The sequence below is a fragment of the Arvicanthis niloticus genome, chromosome 15 (assembly GCF_011762505.2).
Source record: "Arvicanthis niloticus isolate mArvNil1 chromosome 15, mArvNil1.pat.X, whole genome shotgun sequence".
Lineage (NCBI taxonomy): Eukaryota > Metazoa > Chordata > Mammalia > Rodentia > Muridae > Arvicanthis > Arvicanthis niloticus.
In genome coordinates, this window is record NC_047672.1 from 22,144,334 (window position 1) to 22,167,557 (window position 23,224).

Consider the following 23,224-nt stretch of genomic DNA (forward strand, 5'->3'; position numbering starts at 1 on the left):
TTCACATGTCTCATGGAAAAGAATGGCAGGGTTCATTTTTATTTCTGTTGAGGAGAATAACGAGAGGCATGTTGCTCACAATACTGAGAGAACGTAAGAGAGAAGCAAAGAAGCAAAACCAGAAGAAAAATGGAAAGGCAGCCTCACTCTGGTTATGGATGGCCTGGGTGTCCAATGATAGGGAAAGACACATTTCCCAAGGAAGTGAAGCTAAACTGAAACTGGACTGGACTGTGGTCAACAGAAGCACTATTATCCCTGCTCATGTGATTTTCTATTCTGTAAAAAGTGTTATGTGTGTGATAATATAAAGCCTTTAGTGTCACCCCATGAAGCCATCCTAGAGGGACACCTTTTGAAAGCACCTGAGGGCTGATGAGTAGAAATCAAGAAGCCAGTGAATTCTTCCCTCATTATCACTAATGTCCTGTCTGTGAAACAGACAATTCATGGCCTGTATAGAGAGGCAAGTACTAAGCAGTTCCATATAGAAAAAAAGATGGTAAGAAGCATAGATTCTCTGAAAACACTGTTCTGAATGATACCAGAGAAATGCTCAGAGAAAACTTCAGAGCTTATGTAGCTATCTGAAGTTCTGTAGTACTGGCTCCAGCATCAAAAGTCGTTCCATAAATACCACAAAGTAATATATGCTGGAGGCTTAATCACCCCCCACCCCAAATCCCAAGGCCTTAATGTCAAAACAACCCACCCAGGTTCTATCCAGAGCCACAGTCTTTAGGTACACTGTTATCAAGAACAGAAGATGTCAGAGGCAGGCTTTTAAACAGTGAAGGCTACTTTACTATGTGCCCTGAAGATATTCACCAAAATTGTCTCTTTCAGGCAGAACATGACTGGGTTCTGATTCTGTACAAAGAAGAAACAGTAAAGACTGAGACTTCCTCCACTTACAACTGGACAATCACGGAGAAGAAATAATATCATGTTAACATTGTTAATAGGATTTTTTTGTTTGGAAAAGAAAAGCAAGGCAGAAAAAAAATGTAACAGATAGCATCAGTTGTGCAGTATGGAACATTCTAGAAGATGATGAATGACAAAAATATTTGCTTGGATAAGGTCTACCAGTATAGCCTTAGCATGCAGCTTGATGACAACACAAAGCTGGCCTATATCCAGAAGATGGGGAAAATAACAAAAGCAATGATGAAATAGTTTAAAGCTGCACAGGTCTTGTCATCAGGAACCAACCCGGAAGAATAAAATGTAGATACCCAATGTGGATTGTTATTTGAGTACTTGTTTTTTTTTTTTTTTAATTACTATTTTTTTTACAAAAAAACAAAAAAACAAAAAAACAAAAAAACAAAAAAACAAAAAACAACAACAAAAACCAAAACTAAAAACTCAATGATCTTAAAATATTCAGCAGTATATCTTGATATTTGAAATAAATCTTCACATTCAGACAAAAATATTGAGGATTAAAAATAAGTGTATTTGGGGGAGGGAGGGTGGGAAACATTGCTGAGTCAGAGAAGGAAGTTAGATCAATTCTTGCTAATCCAACCAACCAAGTCTCCTATTTATACAGTCTCAATTAAATTTAATTAAATTTAATTTAAATATTAAATAATATTTTAATATATATTAAAAGATTCACAGTGTATCTCCATTGCTGGAATAAAAAAAAAGGGGGGGGGAACCTTGAGATATGAAGTAATTGCTGTCAACTGTGTCACAGCACTGCAGATTCTTCTGAAGCAAGTTCCAAAAGGAGAGCAACAAGACACAAGACAGAAGTGCTCCCATGCCTGGAATACTAAGAAGGCAGGGCTTAGCACCTGACTTTCAAAGGTTGCTTTGCAGCTTGTAGCCACAACATCCCCTCATTTGGTCCAGGAGCAATGTCTTGGGCTCAGCCAAACATCCTGTCACCAAAGGAGAAGGGATCAGCCAGGAGCCTCTGTGAGCCCCTCCCTCTTAGCTTGTCTAGAGTCCCCATTTCTGTTCAAGAAGGGAACTGGCCAGGATTTGGAAGTCCCTAGACTTAAGCAAGGGCTATAGTAGATCTCAATCAGGAAAAACACTCATATTTCAGTTGTATATGAGGCTGTAAAAATATCAAATGCCCAGTGTGGAAGAAATGTGGATGCAAACGGTAGCTCAGAAAGTAAGCAACAGGACAGTTTCCTGTGATAAAAATCACATTCTACGATTTTGCATCTTTCTTTTCCTCAACTCCTTTTCTCGACCTATCATTTTCTGCCCTTTTGGTGCGATGGAGACACGAGATCACAAGCGTACTACATTTACTTGATTTTATAAGATAAAATAAGGCAGGGTCTGGTCTTAGGCATTGAGACTGTATCTGGTTTTAGAAACTGCCAAAATCCAGAGACGGGTAGCATTTTAGTTCATCAGATATAGACCGTGAATTTTGTTTGCTATGAGAATGAAAGATTTGAAAGAAATTAAATCGGTAAATGTGCAAGAGCTTTAGAAATTAACTATGTTTGAATGACACGATAAATGTGATCGCTTCACGAACAAACCCAGCTTATTTGATAGTTTATGCACCTCACTCTAAATTTAAAAAAAAAAAAAAAAGAGCTTAAAGCAAGGTATGAGAGAGATATATTGGATCATTAAGCCTGGTTACTGTAGGAGGGTGTGAGTGATGGAAGATGCATGGTGGGGACAGTTAACTCCACACATGTCTTAATTGTTCAGTTCTTATTATAATAAGCACACCATATTTTCAAAATTAAAGTCTAAACAAAGCAAGGATATATGAAAGGATACTTTTGAAACTGCACACATAGAGCTATGTTTGCATGTTTAATCGCTTTTTCCCTTTTTCCCTGTTAGTTTTGGGAACAACTAGGAATTTGTAACTCTAAAAACTGGGAGTGACGGAGCCAAAGGCTGTCAGCAAAGGCAAAGTAACTTTTGTACTTGGGTATTCTTTAAGCTCCCACGAAGTTGAAGTCAGCATGCTTCTCTGTCTCCATGCTGGGCTAAGGACTATATCTACGATGGGAAAGACAAGGAACAGAGGGAACTGGATACTTGTAACAACATATAGGGAGGGGCCTCTCTGGCAACAGAAGGAGGCTTGGGAGAGAGATTTTCATAAGGTATGGTTAGCTGCTGTCCAGCAGGGATAAGAAGCGTTCCCAAAGCAAGGGACCAGTGGCTGTAGGTCTCTTGTGGTTGCTGAGCTGGTTTTCACACCTGTTAGCTGCAGGGTCAGCGTGGGAGGGGTCAGCACTATAGGCTAGTTCTCTGTCTTGTTCTGCAGCTGTTGAACACCCAGGAAATTCCAATATAATCCTTGTTCAGCTGACTGCTGCAGTCACTACCCTTTAATCTGTGCCCTGGAGATCCTCTGGTGAGCTCTCTCCGTGCTCTGGCCTTGTGCCTTGAAAAGGATCCCATGAGGTTTCAAGGCAGCCTTCAGGACAGACAGGGAGGAGGTAGCTATCATCTGACTCTTGATCTTCTTGCTGACCAAATTGGAGAAGCCAATTTGGGGATTACCTACCGGAGAACAGTTCTATGTCCCTGGAGATCTCTGGCCTCCAAGATCATCCCCCAGAAGCATGCTGGCTGAAGCACTTGTACCTCTCACTCCCGAGTCTTTGCAGACAGGAGAGGCATTTAAGATGCAAGCAATGTCTAGGTCTAGCCAGACAGCCATGGAAAATGAATCACTTTGGCTGTTCACTGACTGGGGTCATAATAGTGCTGGGAAAACACAAGGGAGGGTTTAGGGGCAAATATATGGAAGCAATGAATCCTGAAAGGTGATGGGAGAAAGCCCTGGGGGCCAGGAGTAGTTCCTGTATACGCGAATGGCTGGTAGAGTATAAAGAAATGTACATGAGATTCAGTAGACAGCAGCAAAGAGCAGAGGGATGAGTTTCAGGGGTCTTATGAAATGCTGTCCTTGCTGTGGGCCCGGCTCTATCCTCACTGGCTGTGAGCTGCTCTCTAGGAAGATGCTTCTGCTAAAGCACTGGATGAGCATTGGGGTAGAGGAAGGGGAACCAAGGCTTCCTGCATCTTCAGCTGTTACCATAGTCCTCCTACCTGCAGTAAGGCACAGAAGAATGATAGGAAACCATATGGACAGGTTCATGAGTCAGTGAAGAGCTGGGAAAAATACTAATCCCAGAGGATGACCCTTCCTATCCCATGCTCAGCCATCATAGCCTGTGATTCCCAGCATGCTGGTAACTCCCTGGTCTTTACCAATCATGCCTGTACTATGTATGGGCCACTAGACGGGAGAAGACTCTTTCACGTGTCATTAGGTAGGTACACTGGGGGCACTCATGGCACTCTTCCTTCAAGACAAAAGGCTCACAGCTTTCAAAGGCCCATAGCTGCTATGAGCAAGATTAGCCCCTGAATGTCCTATTACTGGCTCAGCCTCCAAGGACTCTCAACAGCCCTACCAGTCACTCCCACTGGTCTCTCCGTTGAGAAGCATCATCTTCCCTTCCAGAGCCACTTGAGTCAAGGGTGGAGGGCCTGGGTTAACTGATTGGGAACAGGCTGGGCAGCACTTCTACATGGGCACTGCCAGGGACATTACAACATCAGCTATGCTGGTCCCCTGCCAGCTTCCCCAGGGATGGGAGGAGAGAGGGTGCCAGACGGCCAAGATCAGTGGGCAGGGGCAGAAGCAGGCTGGGCCAAGCACCCAGATGCATAGAGGGGGTGGAGCTGGGGCAGGAGCAAGCAAGAGACTTTGTTTGCAATTGGAGGGGGCGTGCTTATGGTTGGGGCTCAAGATCCAAGCCTCTATTTCCAGGCTTAAAGGGGGTGTAGATGTCGATCCCCCCCCACCCTCCGCCGGCTCCACCCAACAGCGAGGGGATTGAAGAGGTGTCACAGGAGTCAGAGGCATGGACAAACCTTTTCTGAATGCTGGGAGCCTGACCTTTGTGAGGTTATCCCCCTCCCCCCAACACACACACACCCTAAGCCACAGGCACAAGAGGATCGCTGGAAACGTGATGGAAGAATTCTTACACCCAGGATACGCAGAATAGAGAGCATCGGTGAAGGCTAGAGAAGGGACAGTATTTCAGAATCCTACTCTCGCCTTGGAGAGGTATACTCAGTACTCTCCGTTAGGGGACCCCCCCCCCCCAAGGTGTGCAAAGGCCCAGGCTAGAGAGATCCTCTACTTTGTAAACCTTTATCCCTTACTCTCCAGACACAGTATCCTCCGACCTCCCAAAATCTCGGGCTCACCTTCCCGCCGGCCTCCAGCTCTGCGGCTCTGCGTCCCCGAGGCCCCCGCGGTGGATCTGCACCTCGCAGATCTTTCCTAGCGTCGCGCGTGTCCTCTCTGGTCTGGGGACCTCGCTTCCCAGCGGCCCGCGTCTGCTCGCAGCTTGGAGTCTCTGGGATTCTGGGAGAGGACCCGAGGCTTCAAACAGGGACTGCTCCCTAGGCGGGGCCCTGGGGAATCGTGCGGGGGCCGGTGTCACGATCGGAGTCGCTGAGCTCTGGTCTCGGGTTCGGACGCCCGCTGCTCCGAAGCGCTGGCTGGGTGAACGCAGCCGGGCCCGCCCCCTCTCGTCCCTCCCAGCCTGGCCCGCCCCTCTCCGGCCCCTTCAGCCGCTCTCGCTCTCCTCTTCCGGGAGTCGAGCCCGCCCTCTGGGCCTAGGACCCAAGTGCGCGGCGCCCGATCCCCAGTGGGGCGTGCAGTGGAGACGCTGGGCGCGCCCTGGGCCCGCCGATGTGATGAGGAGGGTCGGCCTCCTCCCGCAGGTTCTGGCTGGCGGAGGGGACGTGGACAAGAGGACCGCACGAGTTAGGGTCCGGGAGGAGGCGGCCAGTGGTCACCGCTGCGAGGCGTATTTAAAACCCTGTAGCTCGCGCCCCAGCATCAGCGGAGCAAAGCGCTACTGGCTGGCAGCCGATGGCCAGGCGCAGCGCCCCTGGCTCCTCCCTCCCTCTTCTTTAACTCTAGGAACTAAACCAGTGGGGCTTCTGCTCCCGGTTGAACTGAGGTGGGCGTGAGCAGAAAAAAAAAAGAAAAAAAGAAGGAGGTGGAGGAAGAAACAAATCTTGGGAGCACGGGAGGGCAGAACAGCCAGAGACAGTGCAGGCGTCTGGGAAGGAAAACGTCCCCGTGCTAGCTTCAGACTTGTATCTGTTTCTGTGCCTGAATCTGGGTCAGCGATGGGGCCTCTGAATTGAACCTTCAACCCCCTCAAATGCAAGGAAGCCTGAGGCGGAATCCGGGAAGTCTGAGGTCTGTGCCTGGCGCAGACGTGGCTTGGACAAGTCGCTGCACCTCTGGGTGCCACCTCCCTGGCGCGCACTCCGCAGAGTACCTCCCCACAGTGATGAGAGGCCCGTAGAAGGTCCACTCAGTCGGTGCCTGGAGGCAGAAACGGAACAGAGCGGGCTTGCTACTAGGGAGAAACGTTTCTATCCACCCCTAACCATTTCTAAACTGGGGTAATGGTTTGGGGGTCTATTGTTTAGGTCCCGCGGAGCAGGGCTACAGCCTTCGCACGAAGTGTTGCTACCACCTGCTGGTTCTTTAAGGTAGCGCAGGTACCTGGTGAATTTTTCGCACCCCCCCCCCCCTTTCTTCTCCCCATTACCCTGTCCCATCTTATACACCCTCTTTCACTTATTCAAAGGCATGCTTATGAAAGCACTAGCTAGCTGCATATGGACTGATCATAACTGGTACTTAAAGAGCATTTAGAAACCAATGAAAATTGTGAAAGAGACTATGAGCCAACATGCACAAGAAACCAAACAATGAAACTCGTTGAGGCACTGAGAGAGAAACAGTCCTTAATGAATTGGCTGAATGAGTGATAGAAAGATAAAGACAAATAACGAGTCCGTACTTGGACAGGAGGTTGTTCGCTCATAATATCGAGGATCAATTAATGAGCCTGATTAAGTTTAATGACCTGCATTTGGACCTCATTAAAACTTCAATTACACTGGTGTGTCTGTAACTCGTATTTCTTCCATTTGTTTCTAAGCTTTCTGATAAAGAGCTTTCTTTACTTGTGGTCAGCTCTTTCCAATGCTTTCAGCGACTGAAAAATAAAGAAGCCTATCTTGCATCATCTGCATTATTAGACAATTCTACCATGTATCCATCATCACATCTACCTGGTCATCTGCATTTTCTGTTACCATCTGGCAGGCTGTTGATACTCTCTCACTAAACATATACCCCATACCTCCAGCCTCTCCTAGATGCCTGGAAACCTTAAAAAATAACAAAGCACATGCTTTTGTTGTTGTTGGTGGTGGGGGGGGGGTTGTTTTTTTTGTTTTTGTTTTGTTTCTTTGTTTTGTTTTTTGAGACAGGGTTTCTCTGTGTAGCCCTGGCTGTCCTGGAACTCACTCTGTAGACCAGGCTGACCTCCAGAAATCCGCCTGCCTCTGCCTCCCAAGTGCTGGGATTAAAGGGGTGCACCACCACTGCCAGGTTAATGTCCTTAAAGCATGTTTAAACATAGTCACCAAACCAAAATGCGGATATTTCTTTATGAAGCCCAGGAATTTCAGTATAAATTTGCATTGCTAGTACAATAAAAATCATTGTTTTCTTTTTTTTTATTGTAGGACATATCACAAATTCCATTAAATTTGACTTATGTAATCAGTTATTTTTTTTCTTGTTAAGAAAACCGGAATACATCTAGTTTTCAAAATAAGAAAAAAAAAAAACCGCTACTGTATCCAAGATGCATCGAAGATTCAATTTATTATTACAATTAGCCTTACGTCCTAATCTACATGATTTCAAACCAAGTTTTCTGTTCTATTTTATTATTCTATTGTATATGAGTATTTTGCCTGTAGGTATGTATACACACTTACTGAGTCCTGCTTCGCTGTGGAACAGAAGGCATCACAAGGTTTCTGCTGGAGCAGAGCTAACAGGGAGTGGGCCTCCATGGGTGTTGATGGTTGCTATGTGTAAGGCTTGTTTATATAGTATAATAATGCATAATTTTACTTTACACATATAAATATGTATACTTATAGTATGTACATATGAAATGTAAATATTCCTGAGTTAATATTTGCTAAATCTGTATTTTATCTATGCTACCCCAAACTCAATTGAGGATTCTGCTTTGCTGAATCTTACAGATCTATAGGCTCTTAAGTCTGCTCTCTATGCTTCCCATCATGGTGATTCTGCCCTTCTCTCCTCTGAATTTCTTTCCAGGAATCCTAAAAGACCTGCCGCTGTCCTTCTGCCCAGCCACTGGCTCTTTATTGATCTGTCAAAAATCCAACTGTTGGCACAGACCTGCAGTGGACATGTGAATTTTCATGTAAGCACAAATCAAGTATTTATATATAATGTAAATACTGTATAGTATACAGATATATATAAAGTATATGCATACACACACTATACACACACATATACATAGGTATACATGGGTAATGTCCTCTCTGCTAAGGTTAATTAAGAACAGGATGATCCCAGGAAATGAGAATATGTCTCTGTGACGCTGAGACTTTCAAGACAGCCCTTAAGGCTGTGACAAAGAACTCTGAAAACATTAGTTCGAGAATATATAATTTCTCACCTATGGAAAATATAAGAATGCAATATGAATTTATGAGGGCCTTCATGGACCTAAAAGAACAGAGGTAGCTGCACTAATGAGCCAGCTTGTCAGATGGATATTAAGGAAAAAGATAAAGAGACTTTGGGAATGGTGACCTCAGGCCAAGATCACACCCAGCTAAACTTAGTGTTTATGCTTACAAAAGCAGACAGATTTCTGAGTTCAAGGTCAGACTAGGAAAGAGCAATTTTAGCTCCAGGAATGGTGGGAGTGGAGATCTTAGGACAGAATCCCACTCAGCTAGCTTATTGTTTATGATTAAAAAGGCAGGCAGATCTCTGAATCCATTTGCTGTGTTAAAAACAATGTATTCGCTGTCTTTTTTTCTGTAAGAGTTCAGGGTCATGGGATAATCGAAAGGGAACCTAGGGCAAATGACTGAATTGATATGTAAATCAAAGGCAGGGCTTTGGTCTAAAAGAGATGAGTTGTCTGGAGAGCTATTGTAGTTCCTGTTTGGAATTTTCCTAGCTGGTTTCCTGACTTTGGCCATAAAACCCAAGATTTTTTTCCTAGCAGCTTTTCTGACTTGGGTCAGAAAACCAATGAACTGTCCAGAGTGAGCTTAGAATTTTTCTTAGCTGGAGAGAGAGTTGTCTAGAGCAGAGAGCTGTCTTGAACAGACTACAGAGCTGTCAGCTTACACTCATCACTGAGTTGTTTCTTCCACCACTCCAAAACACCCCTTCCTCAGGATCCCCCTAACCAAAGCAAGGCTGGCCCTTGGCACATACTGTGACTGTGCTTGTTGCCAGCGGCCAGAAGAGGACATCAGATTGCCTGGAATTGGAATTATAGATGATTGTGAGCCATCATGTGGATGCTGGGAATCAATCCTGGGTCCAGACGTGCCTCTAACCACTGGACGCGCTTTTAACCTCCAGTCTTCAACCACGTGTTAATAGTGGGAAGAAAGTATACAGTGCCCCTGCTAAATTATGCTGTAGTCTGCAGCTATGAGAAAACCAAAGCAGTGACTTCCATTTAAAGTTTAGCATAAATCTTGGATGTAATTTGCTCAATACCTCTCACATATTAGGTGCTTAGGGGTGTTTTAGAAAGAATAAATAAAGAATAATATTTAAACCTTTTTAGAGCTGAAAAGCAGAACTTAATAAAGCATATGCCTCACAGAATTCATTATCTCCAGCACACACAACTTCTACTGTAAATGTGAAGTCTAAGAGGTCTCCTGAGTAGAAAACTTCAGCAAGATGGCATGACTCCTTGGCTGGCTCTGCCACTTTTCTGCTGATGTTTTTCTTCCTTCTTAAGCTTTTCTTTCTCCAATATCTATCACTCCCCAAAGATATGCAATTTTCTGCTTCCTTATTTCCCCTTAGAACAGCTGATGCAAGTTGATGTTATTATAAACAAACAGCTTTACAAGTAATTTCAGTGATAAGAAATCCAGCAAAAAAGCAATAAAAGAGCTCTTCCTAAGCTTTCAGATCTGTTATTTCAAGACAGAAGTTACAGTTCCCAAAGCCCGACTCTTCACTGAATTGTCTTGAGAGCCCGTGGCCCCAAGTTACACTCTTAATTCCTCAAAGCTGAAGTGTGTTCTCGCTAAACGTTTTACTAATAAAAGTGCCAGATGCCTGTTTACACCAAGAAAAACTATTGAGTTAGAAACTTCCAAGATATTTCCTAAGGCACCAATTTGTTTAAAGGCAAACCTGGAGGAGAACTAATTTGTAAACCAGACCTGATTGACTGTTGGTCTTCGATGCTTAGCCATCACAGTCTTTGATACTTTGATACTTTGATACTTTGATACTGCTCTCACTAAACAATAGTAACAAGGCCGATGCATTCGTGCAAAGAGCAGAGAACGGCTCTTCTTTAACTGGATACTTTCTCAGGAGTTGACTTCAGCGACACATAGGATCAGGAATGTCAGGAAGTCAGCTCAACAGAATTCCATTTTTAGGGTGTAGCCTTGCTTTTGGGGTCTCAGCATATTATCCAGAGCTCAGTGTGCCATGCCTATTCTTTCTGAGCAAGAAAAAGACTTTAACAGAATGAAAGATGTGCACACTGTTGTGCCATCACTGTTTCAGAGCTCTGAGGGCTCTGCTCAGTAACTGCTTACACATTGTTGTCCTGGACTTTGTTACCTGGACATTCCTGCATGTAAGAAATGGAAACTTCATGCTGCACCCAACACAATTAAAGGTCTCTTAAGGGGAGAGGAAGAGATAACAAGTATTTGTCAAGTAAACAACAGCTCACTCACAAAAGAGGCACAATGTTCACAGAGATCTATGTTTTCCCACTGTTGGCAGAGAAAGGTTTTCACAGGACATCCTTGTTAATAATTTCCCCCTCAAATCATCATCATTAATATATAATATATATGTTTTATATATGATATCCAGAGTGACACACACATATGTATATCACGTGTGCACGTGCGCATATGTGTGTGTGTGTGTATGGGGGGACATACAGAGTGGTTCCCTGAAAGTTAGTAAGTAGAGTGAATGGAAGAGCTGGGAGCTTTCTCTCAGTAAAATAAGCATGACACTGTCTCAGAAGAAAAGTAGTAGGCAATTTCTCAGGCACACAGTAAGACTTGAAAGGACTGTAGCATTTAGTGATGGTTTAGCACACTACAAATGCAGATCAGGGTTGATCAGTGCTTCCTGTCTCATTCTGCTCATTCCCTTGTCTCCAGTTCCATGTGGGTGCTAGGATAAAAACTCACATAAAGCAGGTGGTCTGAAGGCCTGCTCCTCCAGTCAGCTGTAGCTTCTTCCTCTGGCTCTGGTTCAGGAAGTGACCTCTGAGCAGGTCAACATGGCCCAGCAGGGAAGTGGGCCTGCTGCATTCCTGTGGGATCTATGTTCAGGATCTAGATATGATGGGAATGCTTTCTCAGTCTTCTTAGCTTTCCCTCACCCTAGATTGAGTCTTCTTAGCTTTCCCTCACCCTAGATTGTAAATCTTGCTCACCATATAAACACAGTTCTAAAAATCCACTTAGTGTCATAACTTCAAGCACCGATAACTAAGTAGACTATTCCCTTCTAGGAATGAGTAAACAACCAAACTTTCAATCATTAAAGATTCCAGGAGATGAAGTGGACAATGAACAAGGATAAAAGAGTTAATAAGAAATGTCATTATTCAGCGTCTTTAATGAATTATGAGCAGATGTGGAGGCTGTATTTGGAGATTAGAATATGAAAATGACAAGAAAGAAAAAAGGAAACAAATTAATGGAAATAAACCATAATGTGAAGGGGACAGGACAACTCACAACTGTAGGAAAAGCAAGCCACTGCAATATAAGATGAATTTGCCAAACATTCAATACGTGAAACATTAAAGCAAGACATGGTGATACATATCTGTAATCCTACCATGGGAAGATGTCAAATTCAAGACTACAATAACAATATAGTAATACTCTAACTCAGAAAGGATGTGAAGCACATTCTTTATGAAGTAATAGAGACAGTAAAAGTCTAACATTGAAATAATTTCAATAAGAGAAGAAAGATCAAATGCATGAGAGAAGACAAAAGGGGAAATTTAAGAAAATAATTTAAATATTTCAAGTGTATTATTAAATTTTTAGCAAATATTTATTAAGTTCTTGAAGTAACTAAAAAAAAAATCTTCTACATCAGAGGTAAAGTGATATCTCAGACACATTTTAGCAAATACTTTCTAATCCAAAAGTAGTAAGGTCACACATAGAGATCTTACATTTATCTGTGACATATTTACAATTCCTTTCGGGGGACACTGATGAATGAGAAAGTAAAGGGGGTGTTCTTAGAAAGTGAAGTTCAGAGTTCTTAGCAGAAAGGTGATCACAAGCCATTCCCAGCTCTCCTGTCCTAATACTGAAACTAAAAAGAGAAATAATTGTCTTCTATATTTTTCCTTTAATTAAAAGAGCTTATAAGACTTGATTGTGGTCCAGCAGAAGAAAGCAGAATTCTGCCAAAGGCATTTCTGAGAAAGGTTTTAATCTCTGGCAGAAGGCTCATTTGACTAGGTAGGTTCTTTCTCTCCAGCTTTTATGTAATTACTTGGACATCATATTGGTTCCTGTCAATGTCACAATGAACTTAGCAGCTGAAAACAGCACAAGTCTATTATCTCATACTCTTGAAGGTCAGAAGACTGAAGTTCTTCTCCCAGCATGGCTATTAAGGTATGGGCAGTTGTCTGGAGTTTATAAGGAAAGCTTGTTTCCTTGCTTTTCTCAGTGTGGCTTCTAGAAGGGACATTAGCTCATGGGCCTGTCCTATGCCTTCCAAGCCAGAAATGGGACATCTGAGAGGATGACCCTTTAAAAACAACCTGCTGTCCCTACAACTCTTACATTGTTCTATTCTTCAGGACCCTTGTGATTGTAATGAGCCAAACATGAAAACCTCTCTTCCATAGATTTGCTAATTAGGAAACTTCAATCCCCTTTCATGGAAAGTGTGCTGGGGAATATGGTAAGAACATCCTTGGGGGCTATTATTCTGCCTGTCGGAGACCTTGAGATAGGTGTTGAAGAACCCTATTGGTAACTGAGTCAAAACTAGCAACCCTATGCCTGCAGACTTCTGTTAGGTGAAAAAAAATCACCACGAGACACACACACACACACACACATACACACACACACACCCTGCAAGGGCAGAGCCTACCAGTAATTATAATTTTTGTTCTATGTAACCCGAAGATTACTAATATATGCAGATTCAAATATTTTGTCTTCAGCTATAGGATTACTATTTTTCAAAAGACTTCATAAGGTTATTTTCAGAGCTTCAGTGTTTAGAAAACTTGCCACCTAAGACCATTCTTGAACAATATGTACTGTAAAACTAGAAGATGTAATACTCTGAAAAACTAGAAGATGAATAACCAGATTATTCATTGTGGAAGTAGTGATTTAGAAAAAGTGCTTATAATCACTTAAATTGTCTAAAATCACAGGATAAATAAAACACAAAATATAGGTCAGAAAAAATTACTAGCCTGTACTTGGAAGAAAATACTGTATCAGAGGGTAATTGTAGCAACATAAAATATCAAGTGTTCATATAAACAAAGCTGTATGTGTGTGTGTGTGTGTGTGTGTGTGTCCACATGTGTACATGACTGTGTCATGTGTGCTGTCTGGTACATGTGTTCACAGGAGGCAAGAGGAGGGTGTGAAATACCTTGCTCTATCATGCTTTGCCTTATGCCCTGGAGACAGAGTCTCTAACTGAAGTTGAGCACTCCCTTTTTTACTAAGCTGACTGGCCAGCCAGCCCCAGTCATTTTCCTGTCTCCTCCCTCCAAAACACTGGGGTTACAGGCACATGGGATGACACACAGCTTTTTAAGTGGGTGCTGGAGACCTGGACTCAAGTCTTCCTATTTGTTCAGTAAGTACACAAGCACAGAGCCATCTCTGGAGCCCCTCAAATTTTTATTTTTAAAGATAGATTTTAAACTCCAGGTTAATATAATGTAAAATATGGAAACGGAACAGCAAAGGTGGAAAGTCATCAGAGCTGAATTCCTTGACATCCATCAGAGGAAGCCAGTAGTGACTGTTGGCATAATTAGGTTAAAAGAATTTTAATGGCTTAAGATAATCATGTTAGATTATCTCTAAAATAGGGTGTTAACCTTTCAAGTCATAGGTAAAAGATAAAGACAAGTGGACGTAATTCATTCATCTAAAGGCAAAATAGATAAGAGTTAACAAAGAAGCACAGAAAATATAAAGAGCATAATTGTGACAGGTGTCATGCACGGTACAATGTCTAAGGAGCATAATATTCTAGAATAATTTCTATGGTAAGTTGGCAGAATCAGTGTATTGTGAAATTTCATGAGCAAGTAACAAAAGCGCTTTCTTATTTTATTATAGACACAAAGGCATTGCTGTTGTCTTACATTTTTGGAAATATTTATAAAAATATTTTCTGGGTATATGTCCCTTTGATTTCTCAAATAACAATAGGGCCCTCAGCGACAGTATAAATGAATGCTTGTTGAAATTTAGTGTATAATTTGAAACAGTTGAACCATACATTTTGGACTCACACATGCACACACACACTTGGAGAAACAGCAGCTTTGTCTTTCATCTTTTTCTCTCCTGTCCCCTTCTCCTCTCCCATGTCCTCACCCCCACCCCCACACTCCTCTTCCCTGCTTTTCTGCATCTCTTTCTTGCACATCTACATCTCTACAGAAGGATGACAGTGACCTATCTACAGAACTGAGGAGGCTCCTGTAAGCAGTATTTTCAAAGCTTCCTCTGAGTCTTTGCTTAGCCATACCAGCCATATATCCCTTAGAAAGTGGTTTTGACCCCAGGGCAAGGGACTGAGGGGCATATTTTGCATACCAAAGCAGACTTGGCTTCCAGGTTTTCTTAGCAAAGCTCAATTCCTACTTGTCATACCCTGCCCCCAACCCTAAAAACATTCCAGCTCAGGGGCTGGGCTGCCCTTCCCCAAGAGGGTCTTCCCAGTATAATCCAAATATTTTAGACTCTCTCTGCCTGTGTGTCCTTTCTCTTTCTCTCCACCTCCACCCTTCCCCATGGTGACTTCGCTAGCCTCAGTCCTTGAGAGCTTGCCCACTTGAGAGCAATTTCCCAATAAAGCTGTCTTTAATATAGTCTAATCTGGTTTAAATTGGTTCATTTCATCAGCGGCGGAGAAATAACCTATCAGAAATTAGCTGATGTTTTATTTTTTTATAAAGCTAAAAGGATATGGTGAGAAACTAAGAAATCTTTTTTTAAAAAATTATGGTTAATTAACACACATTCAAATAAAAGCCTATATGCTTAGATACTTTAAGTATCTTAAATAAATGTCATGAAATTGTTTACTTCCATATCAGAAACAGAATACATTTCTTAAATAAGTATATCATTCATTAATTCTGTTCAAAGTGAATTGATGAGCAAAAGACACGACAGAAAGTATAGACTCATAAATTTAATTGGCATAAACTGCAGAAATGTTCTGTGTTAATAGCTTGTTGAATCCCTACCAATGATTCACTATCCCTTCCCCCATCACTCTACATCTGTGTTTACCTGAATGAAACTTTTCTTGTTCTACTCTTCAGAGCAGCACACAATACTACTTTGATGTTGGCAAAGTAGGCTATACTAAGATAATTAGGCTCTTCCTCTTTGCAGTGTTGTTGTAAATGATCCATTTATTTGAGAGATGTGCTTTTCTGAATCACTGATACCTGCTGGCTTCTAAAAGGAGGAAAGAAGCATGCATGTGACACAGTGGTTGTGAGACAAAGAAGAATGGATTACATGCCACCCTTCTCTGCGGAAGACACCAAAGTGAAGTAAATAACTCAGATCCTCCCCTCACCCCACCCCCCAAAAAAAGACTTAAATGTCAGAATAACTTAATACATGATCTATGAACGGAATGGCAGAATGGGATTGATCAATGCTACATTCCTTCACACCCAGACAAGGAAGTCAATGCTTACTCTTGTACAAATCAATCTTTTTCTTTTTTGAGAGGTGTTTCTTTACTTTGTTCATGGCTTAATTCCTGTTCATCCTTAAAATATCAGCCGAGAGCTCAGAAACAACCCTCACATAAGTGTCCAATTGATTTTCAACAAGTGTGCCAAGTCTGTTTAGTGGGGGGAAAAAATCTTTTCAACAAATGGTACTTGTATATTGATCTGTTAAAGACTGAAGTTGGGTCCTCCCTATACATCAAACACCAATGTGACTTCAAAATGGATCAATAGTCTAAACTTAAAGCTTAAACTACAAAAAAGCTAGAATAAAGCATTGGAGAAAACTTTGTCATTGGATTAGCGAAAATGCAACAGATAGGACTCATTCAAGAAAAGAAAAATAATACAGTTAAGTTAGACCTTAAAAGTTAAGAAATTCTGTGCACTATAGGATGTCATCAAAAGAGCAAAAACACAACATGGAGAATTAGAAGAATACTTACAAATTATGTACCTGGCAAGAGATTAATAACAGAATTCATAACGAACACTTAAACCTAACCCTGGCAATAAATGAAGAATAACTAAATTCAAACATGGTCAGGGCATTTGAATAGATAATTCTCCAAAGAGATGTTAAGGTTTGTACATGAACATCTCTAAAAGATTCAGGGATGAATACTTGCTCCTCAGCTTGTAGACCAAATCACTGAGAAGTGACTGGATCATGGGGGATATGATCTAACTACAGAGTTAGCACATTGTAAAGTTTATAACTTGATAGAATTAGAGGAAATACAGGATTTTGAGGGATGGCTCAGCAGTTAAGAGCATTGCTGCTCTTCCAGATGACCAAAGTTTGATCCCCAGCATCTGCATGGTAGTTCATAGCATCTGTAACTCCTGTCCCAGAGTATCAGATACCCTCTTCTGGCCTCTGTGGGCACTATGTACTTATGTAGTGCATACACATGCAAGCAAAACACCCAAACACACAAAATAATAAAGGTAACAATAAATGATATTTTTAAAAAGAAAACAGTAGGAAATAGGTCACTGGGGACACGCCTATGAAGGATATCTTATCATAGCTTCTCCTCAGACCCTCTTTCTCCTAGCTGCTCTGCTCCTTCAAACCTTCTTTTCCATGATATTCTGCCAGCTCGACCAAAAATAATGATCTGAGTTGACCTGAAAATGTTAGCCCAAATAAGTATTTCCTGTTTTAAATGGTTTGTCTTACCTGTATTTTCCACAGCTAACACACCAAAATACAAACAGATAAATATCCAATAAATGTGTTCAAATATGTTGCGTGTCTGTCTTTAGTCATTAGAAAAATTTACATTAAAGCTACAGTGAGATCCTTCACATCTGGTAGGACATTGAAAATCACAAGTGTTGAGGGTGTTGTGTAGCAATTAGAAATCATGCATACTCATGGGGTCTTAGTTGAGGTTTTACTGCTGTGAACAGACACTGTGACTAAGGCAACTCTTATAAGGACAACATTTAATTGGGGCTGGCTTACAGGTTCAGAGGTCCCATCCATAATTATCAAGGCAGGAGCATGGCAGCCTCCAAGTAGGAATGGTGCAGGTGGAGTTGAGAGTTCTACATCTTCATCTGAATGCTGCTAGTGGAAGACTGACTTCTAGGCATCTAGAATGAGGGTCTTAAGCCCATGCTCACAGTGACACGCCTACTCCAACATGACCACACCTAATGTCACGCCCTGGGCCAAGCATATACAACCCATCACAGATGGGGAGAATGTAACAACGACGCTCACTGTGAAGAGAAGTATGGCTTTCCATACTGACTAAGGGCTTGCCATACAATTCAGTGATCCCACTTGTACCTAGCTTTACCCAAATTGAAAACAAGGCCGAGTAGAGACCGTTGCATGTTAATAATAACGTTAATCATAAAAATTGCCAAAAGTAGAAAGTATATATCTGCAGATGAAAGATTATCAAACTCTGGTTGGTACACATAAACATTATTCCATACAACAACAAAGAGGCGTGGAAAACTAGAGACAGGGCCTCACTATGTAACTGTAGCTGAACTGGAACTCAACATACAGAATAGGCTGAACTTGAATTCACATAGATGCACGTGTCTCTGCTTCCTATGTACTGAAAGTAAAAATGTTGTACAAGTTATGTCCAGTTCTTCCTCCCTCCCAACTTCATGGTTCCTGAGATAACACTCAAATTCAAAAATATATTTACAAATACTTCGGCCATATTGGTAGGCTTTTCTCTTATTAGATCATCCCATTTATTTTAACCTACATTCTACCGTGTGGCTGGATACCTGTGCTCAGGTACCATGCATTTGTCTTGTTACATCTTCCCAGCCAATCTCTTGCCTGGCTCTATCCCAGAACTCTTTCTGCCTCCCAGATATCCCACCTTCTATCTATCCTTTTCCATAGGCCATAGGTTTTTTAATCGACAGGTGATGTATCCATACATAAGATATTCTCTCTACAAACGTGTGCTGTCATAGTCCTTCACAACAAACACATGAACTTGGAAGTCAGCTATGGTCAGATCCTGAATCTGCTGGTGAATTCCTGAGTCTAGAATTGTAAGAATTCTATTTATGTTGCTTTTAGTCTATGGCATTTTTCTCTGAAGCACTCCATGAAACTGTAGCACTCATATAGCTGGAAATGTATAATATTTGCCCTTTTTTCCTTGAATTTTGTCATTATGTATAAGACTTTCAAGATCCATTCAGGTTGTGGCATATTCTGAAGTCTTCCTTTCACGATGGACTATAAACTACAAACTGAAACAAACCTTTTTATAACAGCAATATAAAGTGAATTAAGACAAGAGGTTTTTATTTAACAATACAATTTTAATTAAAGTCAATAAAGATGTTTTGGGTCTAGATAGTGGTAATGACTATACAATTTGTGGATAAACTTAATATATTGAACTGTAGTTAAAATGATAACTATTGGCCGTGTGTGGTGGTGCATGCCTGTAACTCCAGCATTCCCAAGGCTGAGGAAGAAATACCTTGAATTAGAAGCCAATCTGGCCAATTAAGCCAAACTTTGTCTCAAAGGGAGAAAAAAAGGATACATATTATAATGTCTATTTTTTTTCTGGAGTGAAAAAAAAAAGTACTTCATCTCTTAGGTTGTTATAACAGGGGAGCCTGAGATCATCTACTCAGATTATAGTTTTTCTAGATTGTAAGCCTGGTTATTTTTAGCAATGCCTTCTTCCTCCCCTAGACTGACCAGCATCCCGTATCCATTTCTGTGTCAGTTTGCTTATTTTTTTCCCTTAACGGTGTCTGCCAATTGAAATACTCTAGCATATACTTTTCTGCTGAATTCGTCTTCATTCCAATATTGAGAAAGGAGAATAAAACACTACTTTAAGTACAATGTAAGTTGCAATCATCTGAATTCTTTGTATCCGTGACATTTATTGAGTTGACCAGTTTTCATAGTGTGTTAGAATGGTCTGCCCTGAAAACATGTACATACAAGTAACAATATAAAGACTGGCAAGTTGTATTTATTTATTTAGGATCACACGACAACAAGAAAATGTAACAACAAGAAAAACAGGACATGAGTTCGAAAGAGAGCAAGGCTGGGGTGCCCAGTGTGGTACCTGGGAGGCATTGGAGGAAGGAAAGGGAAAAGGAAAATGATGCGATTATATTATAATCTGAAAACATTAAAAAATATGATCTGGCAACTGTGGCATGATTAGGCCACACACACACAGATAGAGAAACAAGTCTAATTATTCTATTGTTACATCACATAATTATCTATGATCAAATTATAGATTATAAAAGGGATAATTATTCCTAATGGTCTCCAAGAGCTATCATTTTCTTTAATTTGAATGCGGTAGGAACTGAGTGAGGGGGCTGATTAAGAAGGGGCTTAGCAATGCATTTCAAATTTGAGTAATTCATTCTGAAAACTAATAATGATGGTATGTTAAATAACTCCCCTCTGAGAGCCTCAAATCTTCAAATAAGCTAACAGGGTATTATGCTCTTTTCTGTCTTATAATTTAGAGTAATTTTTTAAAGATAAATACTCATAGTTTAAGGGATAAACACCAACAGAAAAAGAGAGATAGGATTTGTAATTTTTTTCTCTCTCTTCTTGGTTCAGACTAGAAAATTTAAGATTTTAGAATGGCTTCTCTGATGAATGCTTTTCATTCTGAACAGTCAGAAGGATATTGACAAAACTGTATTCGGTAAACAGTTTTATAAAATCATTCTCCTTCAATTAAATCTTTATATATATATATATATATATATATATATATATATATATATATATATATAGTGATGGCGCTAGAGACAGGGACTGCAAGGCTCTTGAAGATGGGAAGCCTATGATCTAAGTTATTTGATTGTATGTCAAATGCCTATTCCAAATTAGTTCTTTTATTAGTAATAAGTTTGATTTTGAATCATATAATTTAGTCTATTTTTTCCAGCTAGAAACAGTTTTATGTCTTTGTAAGCAGGCGTTTATGGTCTTTTCAAAGGTTTTTTGTTGGGACTCAATGAAGTTTGTGAATGCTTATGATGTATGCTTTTTTGCAATGATCTAATAGTTTTTCAGATGCTAAATGCAATTGTATAATTTTTTTTTTTTTTTAACCAGAGTTGGTTGGCAGGAATACAAGCCCGTTTCTGAACCATTTAGGTTAGAATGTGATTAAGAATGTGGTCAGAACACTCTACCAGCCATCCCTAAGAGGAGAATTCATGGCTTGTTGTACATTATTCTCTTAAATAGCCCTTTAAGTACAATGAGTAAGTCACATTGGTTGCCATTTTAAAAACGTTTCATTTTGGGCTAAATGTAACACATAAATGCGAATTTCCATATTGGCCATTAGTCAGAGCTGAACTGCTTCATAGTAATAATGAGGTGTTTAAGGCTTTTGGTTTAATTTTAAAATACCAGTTAGATGAAAAGACAAGATATTCGAACCAAAGACAAAGATGTTAAAATAGGTCAGACTTTTGGATTTCTTTCTCAATAAATTACAATAATAAAAGGAGACCTGCAAATCGGCTCTCTAGTTCTGCTCTCTGGGTTTGCTAGGTGACTTTGCTAGGACCAGGGAGAGTAATGCTTGTTGAGAACCTCATGATAGTCTTATGACTGCCCTATACAGGCAGGCTGCCATTCTAGAGACAGATGAGAGAGAGAGAGAGAGAGAGAGAGAGAGAGAGAGAGAGAGAGAGAGAGAGAGACAGGACCCTCAGCATGATTTGTATTTAGGGACAATTTTTTTTTAATGAAGTGGAAGTAAGCAAGGCTTGATGCTCACTTGTACTGAATATAGGTGGCTTTGGGGTCCATAGACATGTATCTTTAAGGATTCATTCAACCATACCATCTCTCTTTCTTTAGATAATGTACATTGTTATAACTAGTCATGTAATACAATTTATCATAATTATATTCTTCTGTCCCCTTTTCATCTGTCTGTCTATCTATCTATCTATCTATCTATCTATCTATCTATCTATCTATCTATCTATCTGTCTATCTATAGAGGGATGATATAGATAGATATATAGAGATTATAGATATATATTATAGATATATAGATAGATAGATAGATAGATATTATAGATATAGATCATATAAATATCACCAGTTGATTTTGCCTAGAGGACTACTTAGAGAGTTCATATGGGCTCCCACAAAACAGAAGGATATGAAAGAAGTCAAAAAAGAAGTTGGGAGGAAGGGCAGAACTGAGAGGGAAGGAGAGAGCAAGAGAGAGGTTGCTTTTCTCCCGACTTCTGGCGTGTGCAGTCAGAGGCAGTACAAAAGACACGCCAAGTATCCAGGTCAACAAGCATGGTGTACTTTATGTTTTAGTTTTTGTTGCCTGATGGTTCAGGTGTGCAAAAGGATATTGAAACTTAAATTGTCTTAAAGGGCAGTTAGGAAAACAACAACCATACTTCAGTCTTTGAATTTTTCCTCAGGGAGGCAATTTGTATCAGCCAAAATCAACCATTTAGGACGTTCCATGACCACAAAATAAGATTTTTCACTACAGGTGCACAGCTTGTGCAGGTTACAGCAACTGACACTGCCTCAGAATGTCTTCCGTGTTCAGATTCATGGTTGAATAAAGACTGTTTTTCATGAAGCGGGACCCCAGGATCAAAAAAAGCAGGTGTCTTAGCTATGCAAGTTAACAAGGAAATAAACAATAATTTGATTGGAATCTACCTGAAATCTAAAGCTGTAGTCACTATCCAGACATCTCAAAGCATGTGTTTGCTGTAACATAGGGAGAAAAAAAATGAGGATTAAATAATGCAATACCTGGAGGCTGCGTCCATGCTTACTTACTTGTTAGAACAAATATTTACAATCATTTCTCCTCCCATTCAGTTTTTTCTCTCTTCTCCAAGCAATTTACATGGATGAAGTTCTTTATTAGAGTGAATTATATCTTCATTTCTAAAGGATCTGAGTATTCATTCTAGGTTGTGAATTAATGAGTTTGTTTAGGAATATTGGGTAATATCGGAATAGATCTGCTTTCCACCATAATATAACATCCATCAACTTTCTCATGAATGACCATGAGAATGTAAGCCTTTGTCCACTTTTGCTTCTTGTTGCTTTAGTATCAGGAGAAACAACAAATGTCGGAGGCCACTATCAACTTTCTATTTAATCAAACAATAATGTTTTTGGGAAAATTTTCTCTCGTGAATAGAAATGAAACAAGGTATTGGGTGGGGGTGGGGGGAAAGAAAATTCTTTGTTGGTCTGTAAGGCGTAAGAGTGAAGGTCTCATTGCTATTTCTGTTCCTTGAGTTCTCAGCCCTCAGTTTTCTGATAAGAGCTAAAGTATCACATTTCTGCCAAGATGAGACATATGTCAGTAACTCTAGCATCCTGTTCCAGCCTCTCAGTCTAGCCATGTGTGAAACTTTGCATGGTCAAGCCACTTCACTTTTTTATCAAGCTGCTCCTGAGGGGTGGGAGGTAAGTGATAAAAGCTCTACATTCCACGGATGTAAATCATAAAACTATGAAATATGTTACTTTGTCAAAAATGTTAACGATATCGATACCAACAGAACCACTATAGAAAAGGACAGAC

General features: G+C 40.6%; 1 protein-coding gene across 1 annotated transcript in view; it reads right to left on the minus strand.

The window, feature by feature from the left end:
- Ephb6 (EPH receptor B6) overlaps positions 1 to 5,517 on the minus strand; it is a 17,891-nt gene extending 12,374 nt beyond the window's left edge. The window contains exon 1 of the mRNA XM_034519194.3: positions 5,233 to 5,517. The gene's annotated coding sequence lies outside the window, so the exon portion shown is untranslated. The remainder of the gene's footprint in view (positions 1 to 5,232) is intronic.
- Positions 5,518 to 23,224: the final 17,707 nt, after the last annotated feature.